This window comes from Sus scrofa, chromosome 1 (genome assembly GCF_054392235.1).
Source record: "Sus scrofa isolate SSC_HxYL_T2T_F1_AM1 chromosome 1, Sscrofa_HxYL_maternal_Yorkshire_Landrace_v2.0, whole genome shotgun sequence".
Lineage (NCBI taxonomy): Eukaryota > Metazoa > Chordata > Mammalia > Artiodactyla > Suidae > Sus > Sus scrofa.
Window position 1 is genome coordinate 56,091,091 of NC_139383.1, and position 22,870 is coordinate 56,113,960.

General features: G+C 41.9%; 1 protein-coding gene across 1 annotated transcript in view; it reads left to right on the forward strand.

Moving 5' to 3' along the window:
* The first annotated feature begins 16,216 nt into the window (after positions 1-16,216).
* SPACA1 (sperm acrosome associated 1) overlaps positions 16,217-22,870 on the forward strand; it is a 302,933-nt gene continuing 296,279 nt past the window's right edge. The window contains exon 1 of the mRNA XM_084967606.1: positions 16,217-16,615. The gene's annotated coding sequence lies outside the window, so the exon portion shown is untranslated. The remainder of the gene's footprint in view (positions 16,616-22,870) is intronic.

A 22,870-nucleotide genomic window follows, 5' to 3' on the forward strand; every position in this document is an offset into this window, starting at 1 on the left:
CAGCTGCTCGGGTCTAGTTTCAGAGACAACCTCTTCCCTTTTCTCCATCCCCTGCTGCTAGGAGGGATCTAGACAACATCTAGGTTTCGAATTGGTGTGGTTGAGTTACAGGGTGTGTCTTAATCTCAGATAGGTGAGTTAAACCTAGGTTGGCAATATTTGGGGGAATAAAAGTATTATTTACAGAGATCCCACCATGGCCCAGGTGTTTTCTCAGTTCACCTTAATAAAAATGCGGAGTAGTAGTGTGGATCCCATTTCACCCTTGCACCTGTGGCTCATGCCTGAGGTCACACAGTCTTAAATGGGTCAGAGTTGGGACAATCAGCCAAGTTTGTAAGATCCCAAAGGTATGTTCTTGCACTCCACCCTGTTGACTTGGGCAGTTAAGAAAACTGGAGCAAAAGAGAGTGATTAATTTCAATTTTACAAAGCATCATCATGGAAATAAGCAACAAATGGTCAGCAAAATCAGCAAAAGTGTTTATTTCTAAGGACAGTATAAGCATAAGAAGACACAAAAGAATGTGTCCTATGACTGTGTCACCGTGTTTTGTTTTCCCCAATGGAATCTGATTCCTGAACACCAAGTTTAAAAGATGATTGACTGTTGTAGTATCACATTTCTGGTCTAAGACAATTGTGAGATCCCAGGGAGTATTATGGAATCCCATGTAGCCCATAGGACTTATTATCCTTGCCTAAGGAGATCTTTCATCACATCTCCAAAACAGCTAGCTACAGATCACTAAAAATCATTCCTAAATTATATTAGTCGCATTTTTACTTCATTCACTAACAAGCAGCTAAATTGAAGTTGCGATTCCTTTAATTCCTCCTGGTTGCTTGCTGCTTAAAATGGGGCCAAGGACCAGAAGCATTGCCATCATCTGGGCTCACACCTGGAGCTACTACTGCATGAAAATCTGCATTTTAATAAGCTCCCCCAGGTGACACATGGGCACATTAAGTTTGAGAAGCTCTGCTCTAGTTCACTTAGCCTCTCCCTGGCAGATATGCTGAAAACATGATGTCACCGTCTTCAGATGTGTGCAAAACCCTCTGTAAGTCCACAGCAATTCTAAGATAACTAAGACATGGACCCTGTGATAGAAAGTAGAATAAAAGAAGGAGGTCCAGGCGATCTGAAAATGCTCACCTGGCTCAATAAGAATTCCTGCATCTAAGTGCCTTTCCACCCTGTGCAAGAGTGGCGTTCAGAATGGCTTGCAGAGGTGACCACATACCTAAGGCTGTGTTTGCTTTTCAAGAGATTATAACTCAGGAAAGTAATAAGTAGAAAATGAAAAGGCACATACATCTCCTGTGCTGCTAACTGTCCCCTCTTTCCTTAGCAAGCATCCCTCTACAGCACTCTGGCAGAGATGTGAGATCACTAAGCTGCTTAGAATCCACTCCCTCAAGCTTTTACTTCGTGGTTTCTATATGTCCATCTCAGTGCTAGCTGCTCCAGTTATGGATGAAAACTACATGGTCCCAGCCCTCACTGAGCTTATAGTTGTGTGTGATCAATTATTACCCAGGTCGGTGAGTGCGAATGAAGACTGGATTGCAGTTTGAAAGGAAGGGACGAATTCTGTCCCAGTTTTCTTTACTCTATAAATTTTATGACATGGTCTGGGTGTTCCTTTTACGAACTGCTTTAGCACCTGACATGCAAGTGTATGAATAAGAGCTACTTTCTTCAAAAATGGAAATGTTCTTGATAAAAACAAAACAAAACAAACAAACAAGCAAAAAACCTGAAGCATCAGAGTTCTCTTTTGGTGCAGTGGATAAAGGATCCAGCATCATCACTACAGTGGCTTGGATCATTGCTGTGACACTGGTTCAATCCCAGGCTGGGAACTTCCACATGCCAAGGGCTTGGCAAAAAAACTTAGAAAACAAACAAACAAACAACTGCAGGGTCATTTGCCATCCAACCATATTTCTTCTAAAATTATGTAACTCATCATTCCAGCACTGTGTTCCCTATTATTGCTACTCAAAATGTGGTCTGTGGTCTTGTTCCCAGCCAAAAGAGAAGTATAGAAATCAACAATGATAGTTTAGAAACTTTTAGAGCAATGTGTCATTGTCACAACAGGCAAGGGCATCACCAGAGGACCAGTCTCCTTGAATGGGGTGTTACAGTTTGAATTTTTGTGCTCCCCTCACCCTGCAATGCATATGTTAAAACCTAATTGCCTAGTTAAAACCTAGTATTTGAAGGTAGGGCCTTTGTGGGGTGATTAGGTTATGAGGGTGGAGCCCTCCTGAATGGGATTAGTGCCCTTATAAAAGACCCAGAGAGCTCCGTTTCCCCTCTTGCCATGTGAGGATGCAGAGAAAAGGCATTGTCTATGAAATAGAAGTGAACCCTCTATGAGTGCCTTGATCTTGGACTTCCCAGCCTCCAGAATTGTGATAAATAAGTGCTCATTCTTTTTAAGCCACCCAGGTTATGGTATTTTGTTAGAGCAGCCTGAACAAACTAAGACCCAGGGAATAGTTCAGGCATTGAACTTAAATGGGTGAGTCCCATGTGACACAAACTTCTACTAACCATCCCAATACACATGTGATATTTTAGGGTTAATTTGTCAACTGTAACCAAAAAGTGTGTAAAATTCAGAATTCATCTTGTTCATTTGTTTATCAAAGATAATTTAAACTCCACTGTAACTTTAAACAATCAGAATTCCTGCTGTGGTGCAGTGGGTTAAAGATCTGGTGTTGTCTCTGCACCAGCTGAGGTGCTTGCTGGTTTGATCCCTGGTCCAGGTACTTCCATGTGCTTCAGGTGCTTGTACCCAGGCCTTCAATGAATAGGGTACACATTTTTGTAATTTATTTTTTTCCTGTATGTTGTTCTCTGATTGTCTTTATTGAAACATATGTCTATTGAATCCAATAAAATACATGGGCTTGAATTTTATATTTTCTCTTTTTGTTTGATTTATTTACTTATTTATTGTCTTTTTGTCTTTTTAGGGCAGCACCTGAGGCATATGGAAGTTCCCAAGCTAGGGGTCTAATTGGAGCTGTAGCCGCCAGCCTGCATTACAGCCACTGCAACACCAGACCCGAGCCGTGTCTTCGACCTACACCACAGCTCACAGCATTGCTGGATCCTTAACCGACTGAGCGGGGCCAGAGGTTGAACCCGAGTCCTTGTGGTTACTAGTCAGGTTCGTTAACCACTGAGCCATGATGGGAACTCCTGTTTCTTTTTTCTAATAATTCATTTTTTGTTCTATTTACAAAAGTATTGGTCCATATGTGTTGGAGGGAAAAACCTGGTCCTTCACCTCAGATTTCAGAAAAACTTCTCCATGGTACCCTGTATGTTAATGACTACTGTCAAAGCCAGCTCGTGAAAAAAAAAGAATGCTATTAGCTCATGTGTATGTAGTGTTGGCTACTTGCATGGCATGTCCTGTGTGCTTTACAATATTAACTCATTTCCTCTTACTTTATGAATTAGGTGCTGTTGTGTTACCACATTACTGTTGAGAATACTGAGGCACAGAGTGGTTGAGTCTCTCGCTCAAAGTCACACTGCTCTAAAGCAGAGCTTAGTTCCAGAGTCCTCTAGGACATTGTAGTCATAGTCCTCCACCAAATAACTATGAGTTTGTGTGAGTCATTTAACGCATTCGGGAAAAGAAAAGGAAGAATTAGAAAAGATAACAAAAGCTGCAATGCAGAATGCTTCCTATGTGCCAGGCATTGAGCTAAGTGCTTTATATGCATGATCTTAGTGTTTCCTGAGGGTGGGGTGCTAAAGGAAATGGTTTAGGTAGCAGGGGAGATGAATTAGTGGTGTATGGGCAAGGCAGACATCAAACTGCATCTCATAATGAGAAAGCTATTCCTTCTTCAAGCCATTGACTTCTGATTACAGCTGGGTGAGTCTCTTTGGTACAAGTCTTGAAGGACTTTCTTCCATTGGCTTATTTCCTTTTGTTACAAAAGGAGAGCTGAACACTCTGGCAACAAGATCTTTTTATTTTCACTGCATCTTCGGATTAGGGCAAATCATTCCCCATTTATAATAAGGATATAAAATTTCCTTTCCAGGGAGTTCCTGTTGTAGCTCAGCGGGTTACGAACCTGACTAGTATCTGTGAGGCTGCGGGTTTGATCTCTGGACTCAATCAGTGGGTTAAGGATCTGGCGTTGCCGTGAGCTGTGGCATAGGTCATAGACGCGGCTCAGATCTGGTGTTGCTGTGATTTTGGCAAGGGCCGGCAGCTGCAGCTTCTGTTTGACCCATAGCCTGGGAACTTCCATATGCCACAGGTGCGGTCCTAAAAAAAAAAAAAAAAAAAAAAAAAAGAAAAAGAAAAAAAGAGAATAAATAAATTTTCCCTGCAAAATTCATTTGTTTCAAAAGTGAGCAATGGAAAAAATGCAAAGAGGCTAATAATATAGTTCTTACATGAACTTGGCAAAATTTATGACAAAAGAAATTAAGAAAAAGACTTCGTTATCTTTCAACAATCCTGTAAGGTAGGTATGATTGTTCTCCATTTATAGGTAGGACATCTGAGGTTTGGAAAAGTTCAGTAAACTTCCAAAGTCTGCTCTCTAGGGAGGTGAGGAGTTGGTATTTAAACCTAGAAGTGTCTACCTCGAATTAGTGCCCTTACCCATTATATATGCTGCCTCCCTTAGGTGGCAACCATGCTTGTTTCCTCCCAGGACTGGCATCCCAGCACCCTCTGATTTACTTCATGATCTAAATCAGCACTTTCCACCATGTGCTCTTTCTGGTGGTCCTCCAGAGAGGTCCTTCTCTGGGTATTTTCATCATGATATGAAGATGTTGTTTATCTCTTTCACACTCACAAGTGTATAGACAAGTTTTTCAGAGGCTCGGTGGCATGTGCTATCACAACGCATTTTTTTTTTTTTTTGTCATTTTAGGGCCACACCCACGGCATATGGAGGTTCCCAGGCTAGGGGTCAAATCAGAGCTGCATCTGCTGCCTACACCACAGCCGCAGCAACTCAGGATCCAAGCCACGTCTACAACCTACACCACAGCTCATGGCAACGCTGGATCCTTAACCCGCTGAGCAAGGCCGGGGATCAAACCCGCATCCTCATGGATACTAGTCAGGCGCCTTACCGCTGAGCCACGACAGGAACTCCTTGCACAGCACACTGAATGCAGAAGCAGATGTGAGAATCCAGCTGCCTTTGATTAAGCCAGACATTAAAAATATTGACAGAAATGTAAAAAACGCCATTTTTCTCACGGAATCTTTTTTGTTTCTTGGCTTGTTTGAGAAAATACAGTTATTTTAAATTAAAACAATGTGATTGATGTTAACATGTCAGGGGGTTATTGTTAGTTTTAAATGAATAAGTAGATATTTTAGACATTTGTCCATCTTAATTTTTTTTTAATTTAAAAAAATTTTTTGTGGCCACACCTGTGGCATATGGAGTTCCTGGGCCAGGAATTGACTTTGAAGCTGCCACAATACCGAATCCTTTAACTCACTGTGCCAGCCAGGGATCGAACCCTTGCCTCTGCAGCGACCCTAGCCACTGAGGTCAGATAATTAACCCACTGTGCCACAGTGGAAACTCCTATCAATCTTAATTTTGAATGTACTAAACATCAATATATATAGCTCACATAAACGATTCTTTGGGGTCATCAAGAGTATAAAGGGGTCTAAAGATGGAAAATATGCAGTGGTATGATTTTTTTTAATATTAATGGAAACTTGGAGTTCCCATCGTAGCTCGGTGGATAATGAATCCGACTAGAACCATGAGGTTTCGGATTTGATCCCTGGCCTCCCTCAGTGGGTTAAGGATCCGGCGTTGCCGTGAGCTGTGGTGTAGGTCACAGATGAGGCTTGGATCTGGCATTGCTGTGGCTCTGGCCTAGGCCAGCGGCTACAGCTCCGATTAGACCCCAAGCCTGGGAACCTCCATATGCTGCAGGTGTGGCCCTAGAAAAGACAAAAAAAATAAAAAGATATAATGGAAACTTTTTCTCCTCATATTTCTACCCTTCCTCCCCTCCCCTGCATACTCCCTTCTCCCTTTAAGTAGATGATCCTGTGATTCTTTGCTTCAGGAAAGGGACGTTACCAAATGGAAAGCAGAAATAGGATCTGGCTTTTGTGTTTCCAAAAAGCCTAAACTTATTAAAGGAGTTATGTTAGATGCTTTGAAGCAGTGCTATCAAAATACAGCAAATGCCACTGGGGAAAAAAAAATAGCAATATTGAGAGAGAGTAATTTTCCCAGGACTAGAAAAATATTTTTTACCTCTTGGGGGTGAGTGTGGGGAAGAACAAAGACAGAAAAGAAATTGGGAGAGCAGAAAGGAGAGGACTGGGTTGAAGGGTCCAGGAAGACAGAAACTAGGCACTATTCAGCATCTTTCATTGCTCACAAGCCATATGGGAGCTGGGACTTGCCATTGCCCAAATCCAGTGTGTATAAGAGCTAGGTCCCCTTCTCCATCCCCATGACCATCTGCAGGAGCACACACCCTGATTCATCCGGCCTGGACACCAGCAACCTCGAGACATCCCTGGACCATCAGAAGCCCAAGGGGTTTGGCTGGGGCCCTGGATGCCTGCAGGGCTAGTAGGGCATCAAGGGATAACAGCTCTGGACCCTGTAATTGAAAGGTCTACCTGGAGTCAGTTGCAGGTCACGTTGAGCTGGGAAAGCAGTTTTTGTAAATATTGGTAGCACCAACCATATCTTTTGGCAGATAAGCAAATAAGGGACTGTGTTGTAGTCTAGCACAAGTTGCAAACTGATTGCACTCTCACTGAGTTCTGCCCACAAGTGAGTGTTCTTGGCACAGTACAGGGGATTTGCTCAGTTTATTGTTTTCCTTAGATGTATTTGGAAGGAGTCCAGGGTCCACTGTACTTCCTCCCATCCAGCCCCTTCGCTCATCAGCATTCCCTGCCTTACCCCTGAGGACACCTGTGTTTTCTGAGCCCTGCAATACAAGGTGGGTGATCAATAGTAGGAGGACTCCTCAAGGTGAAACCCTGAAACTACATAGAATCATGAGCCTCTGCATTTTTCTGAGGAGAGCATCTTAGTTCCCTCTTCTCAAATCCAAGGGCCTAGGAGAAGAAATTTGTTAGCCAGTTCCTATAACATACCTGGACCTGCTTCTGTCAACCAGAAGTGTGTGTATATGGGGTGGGAGAGGGAGGAAACAGGAGTGAGTGGTATAGACACACAGGTTCAACCAATTCATAGAAGAAAACCAAATGGCTAAGGAACACTTGAAAAGATATTTGTCTTCACTAACAAATGAAATGCAGATTAGGCAACAGTGTGAAGGGTTCATTTTTTTTTTTTTTTCCCTTTGGACCATCATCTTGGCAATAATAAAAAATAAAGATAATTGTAGGAAATTTGTTAAAAGGATAAGGTGATATGATTTTTCTTTTTTGTCTTTTTGCTATTTCTTGGGCTGCTCCTGCGGCATATGGAGGTTCCCAGGCTAGGGGTCCAATCGGAGCTGTAGTCTCCCGCCTACGCCAGAGCCACAGCAATGCGAGATCCGAGCCGCGTCTGCAACCTACACCACAGCTCACGGCAACGCCGGATCGTTAACCCACTGAGCAAGTGCAGGGACCGAACCCGCAACCTCATGGCTCCTAGTTGGATTCGTTAACCACTTCGCCATGATGGGAACTCCGTGATATGATTTTTCTGATTGGCTGTTGAGCATTATGTTGTAATATTTTAAATATGCATAAACTTTAACCCAATAATTTCAGTTGTAGGAATTTATCCTGAATAAATAATTACGACATGCACAGGTGTATAGGTATATAAATGTTTACTACAGAATTTTTTAATATTTAAGAAAAGATTAGAACATCATAAATGCCTTTCAGCGGAGGGTAAAGATTATTGTACAAAGGAAGACTACTGAGAGGCCATTATAAAGGATGAGATAGGATTTCTCGTTGTGGCTCAGCAGAAACAAACCCAACTAGTATCTGTGAGGATGTAGGTTTGATCCCTGGCCTCATGCAGTGGGTTAAGTATCCAGCATTGCCGGGAGCTGTGGTGTAGGTCACAGATGTGGCTCAGATCCGACATTGCTGTGGGTGTGGTGTAGGCCAGTAGCTGTGGCTCCAATTGGACCCCTAGCTTGGGAACTTCCATATGCTACAGATTCAGCCCTAAAAAAAAAACAACAACAACAACAAAACAAACAAGCAAACAAAAAAACCCCATGAGATAGATTCCTATGTAAGCTATACACAGCACACTGTTTAAAGTTAAAAAAAAAAAAAAAAAAAGGCAAACTAGAGAAAAGAGTAAATAATATGATTCCATTTTTGTTAAACACATACAGCATATAATATATACTTAACATACTAACTTAGGACCATGTATACATACACAGCTACATGTATTTCCCTGTGATGTGTGTGTATGTATAATGCCTTTTTATTTTTTTTATTCTTTCTTTCTTTCTTTTCGCCATTTTTTGTGCCACTCCTGTGGCATATGGAGGTTCCCAGGCTAGGGGTCTAATCGGAGCTGTAGCCACCGGCCTACACCAGAGCCACAGCAACGCCAGATCCGAGCTGCGTCTGCAACCTACACCCCAGCTCACGGCAACGCCGGATCCTTAACACACTGAGCAAGGCCAGGGATGGAACCCACAGCCTCATGGTTCCTAGTCGGATTCGTTAACCACTGAGCCACGATGGGAGTGCGCCATAATGGCTTTTTAAAGGAACTCAAATAGTTTGGGAAATTGAAATTCTCACTGGGATTATTATTATTTTTTAAGTGTTTCCCATTGGATCCTTCCCTTCTTGATAGGAACATGCTAAATATTAAAAGATCCCATTGCAATTTCTTTCAGTACCATAGCGGATTTCAATGGGGGGAAAATCCATCTTGCTGTGTAGGTAGGCCACTTTAGAAGAATGCCTCAAAGTTCACATATGGCAGGAGAGTGTGTTAATTTGGCATAGATAGAAAGCAATTTCAGTTAACAAGTCTTTGGTCTTTATTTGTAGTAGGCATTTCACGAATAATGCATTTTAGAGCCTTGTTCTCCTTCCTTGCCCCCGGCATAAGAATTGAGTGCATTTAACCATATTACTTTTTCAAACTTCTAATACCTTGACAGGTAAACTCTTGTAGAACAAGATCTGTTTCTATTTTCTCTTTCTTTCTTTCTTTCTTTCTTTCTTTCTTTCTTTCTTTCTTTCTTTCTTTCTTTCTTTCAAGAATTTCACTCTAAGCAAGGAACATTTGCTTAATGCCTACCTAGGGACACCAGCATTGCTGGTGCATGTAATGGCCTTCCCCAAATGTTTACAGTAATGAGAATGTTGGGGATAATATACCACCAGACATACTGTGAAGACAGCTCTTTGAATGATTGTTCATATAAAACCTGCCAAATTGTTGATATTTGCATTGGTCATTCCTTACATTATGAGATTCTGAAGATGAAGATGATAACCAGTGGCAGTAAGAGCTGGAAGGTCATCTTGTTCAACTCCCTCAGGTTACATACGAAGAAATGAGTGTCCAAGAGATCAGGAGTGTTGTCTAGTTTCATGACTAAGCAGTGGCAGAGACTTGTTCTTTTTTTTTTAACCCCAAATCGCATGCCCTTTTTATTACCGCTTGGTCTGCCTCTCTCAGACCCAAGTCTGTCTCAGAAATGCCAGACATTCCCTTCTCCCTACCCACATTCCACCTTGGAGACTGCCCCAGTCATCCCTCTGGGAGGGGCAGCTCTGCCTGCCATGTGACTGGGCCCCACAAGTCTCAGTGACTGACCCATGGATAGACATCTGACCTAAGCTGGGCTGAGCGGATACTCTCCCAAGAATTTGGAATAGGGACAGAGAGGCTGAGTCACTGAGCTGTGTGGAGCCAAGCTGCAAGGTCATGCCCAGCTGGCCTGTCACAGCAGCCCCAAACCCCATACTAGTGAGTGAGGGGAAGCTGAGAAATCATGAGTCCACAGAAAAAGTCCATCTGCATAAGGATGGAGCAAGTGCCCAGAGACAAATAGAGAGACTGTGTACTTCTAAAGGCAGAGGAGAGACAAAGGGAGGAACAAAAATCTGCATAATCCCTTTTTGGTCCCATAACACCCAGCTTTATCTCCTGCGCTGGCTTATTGTAACCCCATAATACACTTTGCCTTTCAATCAGCCCTCTTTGGATTTGAGCTAAGTGGAATTCTGTTCTTTGCATCTAATTTTTTCCTAAGACACTTCATTCATAGTGAATATATTTTTGGGTGAAAAGACTGCTCTGTTTTTTATGAAGATTATGGAAATTGAAGTCTTATCGCAAACCCCACAACAGATTGAGTGGTTTTCTGCGTTCTCCTTACTAACTATCCATACCTCAGAAGCTAAGCTTTCCAGGTGAATAATTTCCAGAATTTCTGATGGGAATAATTTCCAAGCTTCCCAGGTGAATAATTTCCAGAAGCCCAACTTTGGGTCTTCTCTCAAAGTATGCTAGAGTTATTCTGTCCAGAAATATATATATATATATATATATATATATATATGTTAGAATTTCCTAGAGTATTTCCATTTAAAGTTTCTAAGGGTTGAGTCTTTTTTCTCACAAAGGCTTGTTCCTTTGGATGTGCTTGTGGCTCAACATTGACCCAGCTGGGAGGGAGCCATATCTGTGAGAAGTTCAAGAACTATTCTTTTTGTGTGTGTGTGTGTGTGTGTGTGTCTTTTTAGGGCCGCATCCACAGCATATGGAGATCCCCAGGCTAGGGGTCAAATCGAAGCTGTAGCTGCCAGCCTACGACACAGCCACAACAATGCTTGATGTGAGCCTTGACTGAGACCCACACCTCAGCTCATGGCGACACTGGATACTTAACCCACTGAGGGAGGCCAGGGATCAAACCTGCGTCCTCATGGATGCTAGTCAGATTTGTTTCCACTGAGCCACAAAGGGAACTCCTGAGGAACTATTCTTCTGCCAATCTCAAATAACGGAAATAACCTTTTGGAAGATTCTACTTAGCTCTTATCCTTCTGAAATTCTTAGAACTAATCTAAGTATAAAATAATGGGGAGATAATTGAGTAAGTTAGGGTTCATTAGCAGACGGAATACTATACAGATATTTTTAAAAGGATAACTACAGAGATTAAACAACCTGGAAAAATGTGTATGACTCAATGAATAAGGAAACGAGCAGAACACAAAGTTGTAAATATTGATCATGTGAAAACAGGTTCACACAAGGACATCTTTCTTTATTTTCCTCAACAAGGTAATTGAGGTAGGCGCAACCAGTCCCTAGATCTTGGTATGTAGGTTAAAATCGATTGGGCATTTCTGCCTTAGATGATTTTGGCTAGGCAAAAGTTGCTGATCTGGTTCAGGTCCTGAATTTTTTTCTTATTTTGGCATGGTTCCAAGCCCCACGCTGATCTATATCTCTGTCTATCCGTAGCACTCCCAAATGATGTGACCTACTGATTACGGAGAATTCTCAGTCTGCAGTTACTTGAGACTTTTTTTTTTGGTACCACACCAATTTCATCAACTGTATTTAGAATGCTTTCATTCTTTTTTTTTTAAGATCTACTATTTCTTGGAGTTCCCGTTCTGGCTCAGCCAGTTAAGAAACTGACATAATGTCCCTGAGGATGTGAGTTTGATCCCTGGCTTTGCTTAGTGGGTTAAGGATCTGATGTTGCCTCCCTCCAGCTGCAACGTAGGTCACAGATGTGGCTTGGATTCTGCATTGCTGTGGCTGTGGCATAGGCTGGCAGCTCCAGTTCTGATTTGACCCCTGGCCCAGAAACTTCCCTATGCTGAGGTGCAGCCAAAAACAAAACAAAACAAAATAAAGAGCCTACTATTTCTCAGATCTGTGACAAGGTGGAGATGTGACTTTCCTTTGTGTGCTAATTACTTCTACAAAGTTTCTGGGAATACCCTCTAAAGCTAAGGTGAGAGGGAGAGACATTGAATCTCTTCTTGCATTTGGTAGGGAAAAAAACTCCACAATTTATAAACAAAATACCACCTAAAAGACTTTCATTACAGAAAAGTTCATCTATGGCTGTTTTCTGAGCCAATCAGGACCTGTCTCCTTAGCAAACAGGAGTTAAACACTGGCCTCTTGCTGCTTTACAAGGTTTTGGTTGCCTAATGATCTCATGCCTACTCCAGCAAATGATTGTTATGTTTGTGACCACACATCATCTCTTAAAAGCCTTTCCCATATCAAGGAAACATATATGTTTGGAGTCCTGCCTTCTCAAAGTAAAAGGAGAACTTGCCATTCCAGCCTTCTTTGCAAACTGGGTGCAAGCATGGGACCCAGTTTCTGCAATCAGATTCAGCCATGCAAGACTGCAATGAAGAAGAGCAAACCACGAGAAGGCAGGTGTCATGCAAAATCAGCTTTCTGGTTAAGACTGTGGAGCTTGGCGGAAGCACTGAGGCAGAAATGGTAGCAGCCCTAGTGGTGGTGTCCCCTGAGGGGGTGGTTGGTGCCCCACAGTGCCTGTGCCAGCTGTGTGATTTGGATATAACCTCTTAAAAAGTAATCTTAGAGCATGATTCTCTGGCCCTCTTAGGAGTATGCACATTGTCTACTATCCTTTAAAACATTATTTTTATTTTTAAACTATAGCACAAGTGGATTCTGTTGTCTGCAACTAAAAATCTTGACTAATATAAGACTTTCATGATTTTAGGCTGGAAGACTAAGTGATTTTTTTTTTTTCATCACATTTCCCCAGCTGGTAGACACCAATACGGTCACATTAATAAGTCCTAAATTTTACTGGCTTTTGCTTTTACTTGCATAATGTAGATTTTTCTGGTCTCACCCAAATTCTCTTCAGAATCCCTAGAGTTGCTCCTATGTGTTCAAAGCCAGTTCTCTCATGTTCTTCTCTGTTGCCTCCTGTGTTTTTGGCTGTGGCCTAAAAAGCTGTGTGTGGGTCAGGACCCATAACAGTGCCAAGCATGACAAGACTGATACATCAAATGTGTGCTGCCTCTAATGATTCCACTCTGTGTTACTCCTGGACAGAAAGTCCCGCAGCCTATGTTCACTTGTTTTACAGGTGTCCCTTATTAAAATCCTTCCTTCAGTGACCACATACAGCCCTTCTCTCTGAGGCTCAGTTGTGAGTACCTGGGACTAAGCTGAACATGGTGCTAGTTACCTTTTTTTTTTTTTTTAATCTTTTCCTTTTCCTTATTCTTTCCCCAACACAAGGCTCTCCTCCCCTCATCCCTTATGCAAATCAACACATGCAAATAGCCATTTGCAAATAGCCATTGCTGGCTGTAACATTATAGTTCATCACTCAATCTTTGTCCAATCTGTGTCCCCCAAATTGGAATGATTTCAGACCAAGCTGATGGACTTCTGAAGCATTCTTTTTATTTTTCAACATTTCACAGTTGTCGTTATAATGCAATTTTCAACAAGTAGAAAAGCATGACCTGAAACAATCAGTATGTCCTGTGAAATTCATGCTGACATAGCCTGCCTTTGCTGGGGTACTTTCTTAGAGATGACTTCTTCCCCTACACCCTTGGGTATTTCTCTATTAAGAAAATGCAGGCAACTTCTTTGGCAAGTAGATACAGAACATCAGCACCCGCGATGAGTCTTAGGAAAATGGAACAATTAGGGGATTTCTCAGCAGTTTCACTGCCAGTTTTCCCTAGGTATTTATATCAGTGTTTATTTTAACGACTTCAATCAGGGTATTTTACTCACCCTAACTCAGAGGCTCAAGATTTTGGAGATCAACAGAGGATTCAATATATTATCCTCTTGCTTTGCAGAAATTATTGGGTGGAGTTTTTCTGTGAGTAAATGGAGCAGTAAAAATCTCTTCTTACCAGTACTTTCCACCCCAGCTTTGCCATTTGGCATCTGTCCACCTGTAGTTATTTTAACAATTCCAGCTTATAGTTCATAAAGCAATATTATGCCTACGGATTAAGCCCCTCAAATAGCATTCACAAATCTCTCCTCTAGAAAGTATTACCCCAAATGCCTCAGAATTCTGTACTTACAAGATTTACACTGTTTTTTTGGTCTATGTTATGATTTGGGGGGAAAGAGTTTGCTCCTGTGTAGTAAATTCCTAAAACCTTTTCCAAATTCATCAAAGGACAAAGAATGGAAACATTAGTGAATATGAGAAGGGACATCCAACCATACTCTGAGGGAGAGATCTCACAAGCTGCCAAAGTGGCCCAAAAGGACTTAAAGGGAAAAGACATGCCAAGGAGGACATAAGCCCTCTAATTGATTTCAAGCTGAAGATGCAATCTAGTGAGATCTGACTGCTGAAAAATATCTTGGATCTCAGTTTATTTCTCTTCTCTTTTTTTTTTTTTAGGCCTGCACCTGCAGCATATGGAGATTCCCAGGCTAGGGGTCGAATCAGAGCTGCAGCTGCTGGCCTACACCATAGCCACAGAGCAACACTAGATCCAAGCTGCGTGTGTGACCTACACCACAGCTCATGGCAACACCATATCTTTAAGCCACTAAGCAAGGCCAGGGATCAAACCTGTGTCCTCATGGATGCTACTTGGGTTCGTTAACCACTGAGCCACAATGGGAACTCCTATTTCTCCTATCTCTAGTTGAATCCTAGAGGTGAAAGGAGGCATTTTTGAGGATATGGTAGGAAGTCAGGCAGGCTACATAAGAAGAGATTGCAAAAGATATAGAGGAGAAATGTGACTCAAGATGTACATGGGGATAGTTTGACTCCCTAGAAGAACTGATTCTTTCATCAATGCCTGTTTCCATCACTGTAGTGCAATGTCAACCCTCTCTTCCATTTTCTGACAACTAATTTTTCAAGGATCTGTACAAATACTCAGTTAAAAATATCTAACCACACATAAATTAAACAGCTTGTTTTAATGTATATGAAATAGATAACCAGATCATCTTAGCAGTGGTTATGATGAAAGTGTAGAGAGAGAAAAAAAAAAAAAGAGATAATGAGGGGAAAAGATACCAAACATATCCAACTATTTTTTGCAGGGTATAAAAAGTCTCATAGCGGAGTTCTCATTGTGGCTCAGTGGGTTAAGGACCCAACGTTGTCTCTGTGAGGATGCAGGTTCAATCTTTGCCCTTGCTCAGTGGGTTAAGGATCTGGCATTACTGCACACTGTGGCGTAGGTTGCAGATGTGGCTTGGATCAGCCATTGCTGTGCTTGTGGCAAAGGCCCCAACTGCAGTTCCCATTCGACCCCTAGTCAGGAAACTTCCCTAGGCTGCAGGTGCAGCTTTGTAAAAAGAAAAAAGAAAAAAGTCTCTTAGTACATGTACAGTTAACCAGAAAATTTAAAGTTCATTAATTATAAAGCTCAAGTAGTTCTGAGATTAGACATTATTTTGGTTTAGTCCATAAAATAAACTTTGTGTCTGGGGCCCATGAAGGAATTTTCTCAGATTTTCTTCATTTTTCTTATTTTTTATCGGGAAAGTGTAAGGATAAAGTACAAAATGTATGGAGATATGAAAACTTTCTTGCCTCTCTCAGATGATAAAAAGGTAAGTGAGTCATTTGCTCAAACACCAACCTAGAAATTTTATCTCATGCATCGTTGAATAAGAAGCCTTAGCCGGGCACTCCTCCAGTTGGTAAGAGGATCTCCGAGTCGCATGATGAAAAGGGGACGGCTGAACCTGCTGCCTTTGCTTTCTCCTCCCTCTGGTTTCTGGCAGCCTTTCTGCTCATAGATCATCCTCTTCTGTGATCCTGCATGCAAGTTTCCAAGGCCGCTCCCCCTTGGCCCACTCCTGTTTGGATCAGAACCCTGAACCTCGGTGGAGACGCAAAAGCAAACAGGTCTGGCTCAACTTCACTTGATAACACAAAGGAATATGACTTTTAAGTTCCCTGGAAATGGCTGTCATGGTTGGCTGAGCCCGTAGGTCAAGGTCATCAGTGTAATTCCTGGAAAGAGATGCAGAGTGAGTACTGCTGGTCTGGGCCAGGTGCCTCAAATCCTAAAACTTTAGAATAGGAAACATACGCTGTGGTTCTTGAGAGGGACCAGGCAGGTGAGAAAGGTTATAGGAATGAAGGGGAACATTTCCACTAGGGAGAGAGTGGAAAGTATGTGTCCTTAGCTGCGTCACCGACTCAGCTGGGTCACCTGCTCCAAAACAGCTCAGTACTAGAAATCAGAAGAAGCCCAGGGCAGAACAGTCCATGCTCCTCCCAGGAGTGAAGTCCCAGTCGCTTTCCCTTGCAGAGGGGGCAGGAAAACCCTTCTTTCTACTTTGAATTTTCATCGTGATAACCATGCCTTTGCCAAGGAACCCAGATAAAGGAAACTCTGTGTCTTCCTTGGTGAAGTAAACCAGTATGGGCCAGAAAGATGTGAGAAGCCAATGTCAGGAGGAACCATACTTCCTGCATCCCCTCCTGAATCATCCGGTAATAAGCTTCTAACATGCAGAAAGCCCTGAAGAAATACAGCAGAGAAGGAAGTGAATGAGCCAACTGCTTTGGCTCCAAGCCCGAGAAACACCCTGCTTCAAGAATAAAATTGCACCTCTCATGCCAACAGTTCAGGTAAGGGAAACTACACAAATAATGCTTGGAATTCAATGGAAGAACAACCTAAAGAGATCTTATAGTTTTTATTTTATTTTGTTTTATTTTTGGCCTTTAAGATTGCTCTTTTGCTCAGTTTGTTGGCTGGCTTGCTTTAGCTCAGGTGATGAAAGGAGGGGATAAATAATGCACCTTCTTGTTCTGAGTAGCATCTATTAGATGACACAGAGGGACGTCATCCAGGTAAAAGAGGGTGTGGAACCCTGCTCCCTCACACTTCCTGCCTGGGTAAATGGAAAGCCAAGGGCTACTATAAAAAGTAATTTGTGTCCAGCTCTTTGTGGAGGGAAGTATTTTTCACACTGAGAATGTCACACTCCAAATGTTAACCTAGTGCTGTTTCCTGCTCTTACTCATAAAGTGATTCACGTGACTTTTAGTAGCTTTAGCGTCTTCAGAGCAGAGGAACCAGCAGGCCAGTGGCCACCTGATGGAATTACACAACATGGCTTATTTTGGAGAAAAAGGAAGTCGGGGTGAGGATCATTTATCTCATCAGCCTCATGATCACAAAACTTACCCAGGCTAAAAAGAGTCTTTAATCACTCTGCCATTTATACTTTCCCCCCAGCTTCCAAATTCTCATGCTTAAATTCTTTTTTTGTGAAAGCTACTTTTAACTTAAAATTTCTTCCTTCTGGCCTTACTTTTCTATCACTTTTCTCCTGCTTAATCCTTTCCATTATCCAATAATAGACATAGCATAAGGAGTTGAGGAGGTTTCCTTACTCAACCCAACACCAAGGAGTAAGAAGAAACATGGAAGATACTCATACCCCAGGTTCTTGGCTATAATTAAGAAACCAGCTGGTGGCCAAATCCAATGAGTTACATGAAGAACTCTCTAGATTGGCTATCTGCATTACAATCAGACTGACGTAATAATGATACAGTAATAATCAATGACGTAATTTGACTTAATAATGTCAAATTGTGGTTTGACAAAGGTCACCCAAAGATCAAGAATTTCAGGATCTGATAAAAAAAATTTTTTTTAATTGAAAAAAAGAAGCACCAGGGAAAACATCTGATCTGGCAAAATAGCTAATACTTAGGAGCTTACTGTGTGCTGAGCCCTGATCCAATTACTTTACACATATTAACTCATTTAATCCTCACAATAAAGCTGTTTACATTATATCCCCATTTTGCAGATGAAGAAAATCAAGGCACAAAATGGGGCCTGGGATAGAACTAGAGAGGCACTGTCTTTCAAAGGATTTTCTCCTCCATTGCCTTCACCTGTCAGTGCCTTCAGGCTCTGCCTCAGCTCTTTGGCCCAAGGTCATGGCCTTCCAAGGACAGCCTGCCTTGAACAGAATGGCAAGGTACAAAGGCATAGGCATCTCGGCCCAACATGGGACAATTCTGATGGGTCGTCGTCGCAACAGAGCTCCCTGCCTGGTTGGTAGAAGATTTGCTGAGCCTGTATCACATTTCAACTTCTGCCCCAGCTAGGGTGACTAACCTTCCCAGTTTGCCTGAGACTGTCTTGCTTTTAGCACTGAAAGTTCTGTGTGCCGATAAACTCATCCCAGGCTAACCAGAATGGTTGTTTGCTTTGGCCCAATCCTCTGTCCTTCTCCTTCCTTCTAAACATATTGATTCCTAATAATGATTATGCATCCCAAACTCCATCCATCTCAGTGTCTGTGTTCTGAGAGCCCCACACAGGGACAGTGCCCTGATTATATCACAGACATACAGACCATGGACAGTCTGGCATCAGACTGTGTATTCTTTGTTTGTTTGTTTTTAGGGTGGGACCCGTGGCAAATGGAAGTTCCCCAGCTAGGGGTAGAATCTAAGCTGCTGCTGCCAGCCTATACCACAGCCACAGCAATGCCAGATCCTTAACCCACTAAGTGAGGCCAGGGATCGAATCCACATCCTCATGGATACTGGTCAGGTTCGTTGCCGTTGAGCCACAACAGGAACTCCAGACTGTGTATTCCTTTTTTAAAATTAGTTTTATGGAAGTATAGTTGATTTACAATGTTGTGCTAATTTCTGCTATATAGAAAAGTGATTCAGTTATACATTTGCATACATTCTTTTTCATATTCTTTTCCATTATGGTTTATCACAGGATATTGAATATAGTCCCTTGTGCTATGCACTAAGACCTTGGTGTTTATCCCTTTCCTGTGTAATAGCTTACATCTGCTAACCTCAAACTCCCAGTCTCTCCCTCCCCCTCCCCCTTGAAAACCACATGTCTGTTCTCTATATCTGTGAGTCTGTTTCTGTTTCATAGATAAGTTCATTTATCAGACTGCGTGTTCTTAATCTCCAAGCTTTACTCTTCCTTTATAAAATTCTTCTGGTCAATAGAAAGGGGGTACTTAATAGAGGACAGAGTCTCTGGGCTCCATACCCCTCAGATGAAATATTTCTCAACAAAACTGATAGTAATTCATGTTATCCAGTATGCCAGGCAATGAGCTCAAAATGCTTTGCCTGTGAAGGAGGTTCTATCAATATTCTTTTTTTTACAAATGAGAAATCTGAGGCTTAGAGAATTTTTCTTGCCCTAGGATTTTCTCTTTCTTTCTTTCTTTCTTTCTTTCTTTCTTTCTTTCTTTCTTTCTTTTTTTTTGTCTTTTTGGGGTCACACCTGCAGCATATGGAGGTTTCCAGGCTAGGGGTCCAATTGGAGTTGTAACTGCTAGCCTACACCACAACCATAGCAATGTGGTATCTGAGCCACGTCTGTGACCTACACCACAGCTCACAGCAATGCAGGATCCTTAACCCACTGAGTGAGGCCAGGGATCAAACTTGCGTCCTCATGGATACTAGTCGTGTTCGTTAACCCCTGAGCCATGATGGGAACTCCAGCCCTATGATTTTTTTTTTTTTAATGGCTGCACTTATGGCATACAGAAGTTCCCTGGCCAGGGGTCAAATAAGAGCTGCAGCTGTGGTCTACCCCACAGCCATGGCAACACCAGATCTGAGCCACATCTATGACCTATGCCACAGCATATGGCAACGATGGCTCCTCAACCAACCCAGCAAGGTGAGGGATGGAACCTGCATCCTCACAGAGACAACACTGGGTCCTTAACATGCTGAACCACAACGAGAATTCCATACTTGCCTTAGGATTTTAACCTAGACACTCTGCTTCTAAATTAGAAATTTAAATAAATCTGAATAGCTTAGCATTCTACAACAGAAATAATTTTTCTAGAGTAGAGGTATAGAGTGGGTTCAATGAAGATTCATATTTTTAAAAAGCCCAGAAAAATAGCAAGAGGCTACAATCCAAGTTATTAAATAAGCCAAAAGAGTTTAAGAATAGGGATGTTAAATACTCAATTGTAAGTTGTTTATATTGCAGTGAAATAAACCTCTATCTCTCTCTCCATCTTCTCTGGCTTTCTCAAACCTTCAGTGAAAGTTGGCACAGAAGGGTCTCACATTCAGTGCGTGTGTCAACCACAAAGGGGCTGCCTGAGTGGAGAACTGGAACTAGTAGGGGCAGGAAGTCAAAGCTAGAGGGGCCAGGATACAGCCCCCTTCAAATGCCCTGCATCCTCACCTGCTACCAGACCTGGAGGAATCTGCAAAGATATTCAGGAAGTTATTAGATTTTCCACAGGCCTGGAAAGAGATTTGAGTCTAATTTGTTTATATCTTTAGAGCTAGGGGAGATTCCAGATGACAGATGAGATACCCATGCATGATAAAAAGTTTATTAAGATAAATCAGAATGATAAAGACAGCTACCTGGGAGAGGAAAGTAGGAAAATCGGTCATTTGTCTGTTATTGCTTTTCCTAGATTTTCAGGATTCCTACTATAAATATGTGTGACCTCTGTAATCTGAGAACAGAGCAATAAATGCTCAGTGTCCATTACTTCTGTATTCCTGATTACATGGACTCCTCTGTCTCTCGGGTGTGCCTGGTCACCAAAAAGATATAGATGAAATAAACACACCTAAAATCCCTGCCACTAATTCATATAGAGGAATTTCATATGCTTACAGAAATATAGTCTACCTGTTGCATAAGGCCTCATTACCTTCGTGTGAGAGCACCCAAAATGTTTCGGGCCAGGATCAAGGTCTAGGAAGATGGCGCTCCCATTGTGGTTCAGCCAGTTAAGAACCCGACTAGTATCCACAAGGATTTGGTTGGATTCTTGGCCTCGTTCAGTGGGTTAAGTATCCAGCATAGCTTGCAGATGGGGCTTGGATTCTGCATTATTGTGGCTGTGGCTGTGGCCATGGCTGGCAGCTGCAGCTCTGATTTAGCTCCTAGCCTGGGAACTTCCACATGCTTCACGTGTGGCCCTAAAAAGACTGGGGGACAAAAAAAAGGTCTAGGAACAGCAAAGGATTTTTTAAGATTTTAAATCAAAATCTTTGAGACTTTGATCAGGCCAAGCGGATACTGATCAGGTCAAGGTTTAATTTTGACTTGATTTTTGGCTAGGTAATTTGCAGTGTGCAGGTAATTTTCTCTTTTAAACTTTCCTCTTGTCAAACGGACCAATTTTTTTGGGGGTGGGGGGGGGCTTCTAAGGGCTGTACCTGCAGCAATATGGAGGTTCCCAGGCTAGGCGTCAAATCAGAGCTATATCTGCTGGCCTACACCACAGCCACAGCAACACAGGATCCAAGCCACATCTGCGACCCACAGCTCATGCAACGCCAGATCCTTAACCCACTGAGTGAAGCCAGGGATCGAACCTGCAACCTCATGGTTACTAGTCAGATTCATTTCCGCTGCACCACAATGGGAACGCCCCAATTTTTTTTTTTAAATGGATAATGCCTACAAAAATCTTTGAGGTCTCTGGATTGAAGATTCTATATAAAAGGAGAGTTATTGTACATGATTGTCCAATCCTCTTGATTACAGAACTTAATTAGTTCCTGCTGAGAGCCCACCTGAGGTCAATCCCCAATGTAAATGGAGGCCTCCTTTCCTCCAGTGGTGAGGACTGTTGTCAAGTCCTGACTGCCAGCTGTGCACAGTGGGGTGTAACTCTGGGACCTTGCTCAGAATAAGTAAGACCCCAGTCCAATAGACCACTGATGTCTCTGTTGTTGTCTTCAGGGCTCTTTCTTTGGTCCCGAGATTGGGTAACTACAAGGCTTGCAGGTTTGCTGGGTGCAGCCCAACAGTCACACTTACAAAAAAGGAGTTATGATTATAACATATTTTAGTGTTATTGATCAAGCAAGTGACCAACATTCAGACCCAAAACAGAAACAAAATTATAAACAAGTTTCCTTGCTTTTAACACATGTCTTAGTAATGAATGAAATGGCTAATTTAAAACATACATGTTCTTCTCCCTATTCATCCAAAGTGTTTAATAGATAAACAAAGGTTAAGCTTATTATTTTGAAAGAGCTTCAGTGCTCTGGGGTGCAGAGGGATGGCAGATCCATGATTTCAGGATATATATCATCTTTGACTTGCTAATTACCACACTTGGGCAGGGAGTGGTTGAAAAACGGATACTCTCTGTTCTTTTAGAAAATGAACAGATTCAAGGGAAAGGAGATTCTATAAATCTTTAGATCCACATCCTGTTGGCTAACAAGTGGAAAAGTGTTGTTTCTCTCATCCTTGATGTCTTAAGTCTGAACCTGGCCTGAGCTTTGCTTTCTTCTGTTGAGATAGAACTGCCAAAGACCTGCTTCTGCTTCTGCTCCTGAATCACTGGGCAAAATTTACCTCTGGGGCCCAACTTATAAACAAATGTATTTAAATTGCACAGTGATTTTAAGATGTCTTTATTGCTGGTAAGGGTTTGAGAATCTTGAGGCTATAAGTGTTATCAGTGATGGTAAACCTTGGAACTGAAAGAACTTGCAAATATCCTAGCCAGATACATATGACATCCATTTACTGTAATGACAGCAATAAAATGTTTCATTTTTAATTGTGGGTAAGATAAGAAATTAAAAGAAAAAGCCTGTATCTAAGTGATATGCTGCTTTAAAGTTTTTGTATGATTGTTTAAAACCTTGTTTTTTTGGTTAAGATCCTGGTTTAGAAGACAGCTTTTAAAAAAAAAAAAAAGGGATAATTGGGGAAAGTTTCAACATGGAGTGCATGCTAGGTGATGTTAAGGCATTAATATTAATTTTGTTTGGTGAGATAATCTTATTTTAGGTATGAAGGAAAATGTTCTAACTTTTGCTGAAGTAGTTGCAGGTAGATGTCACTACGTCTCTAATGTGCTTTAA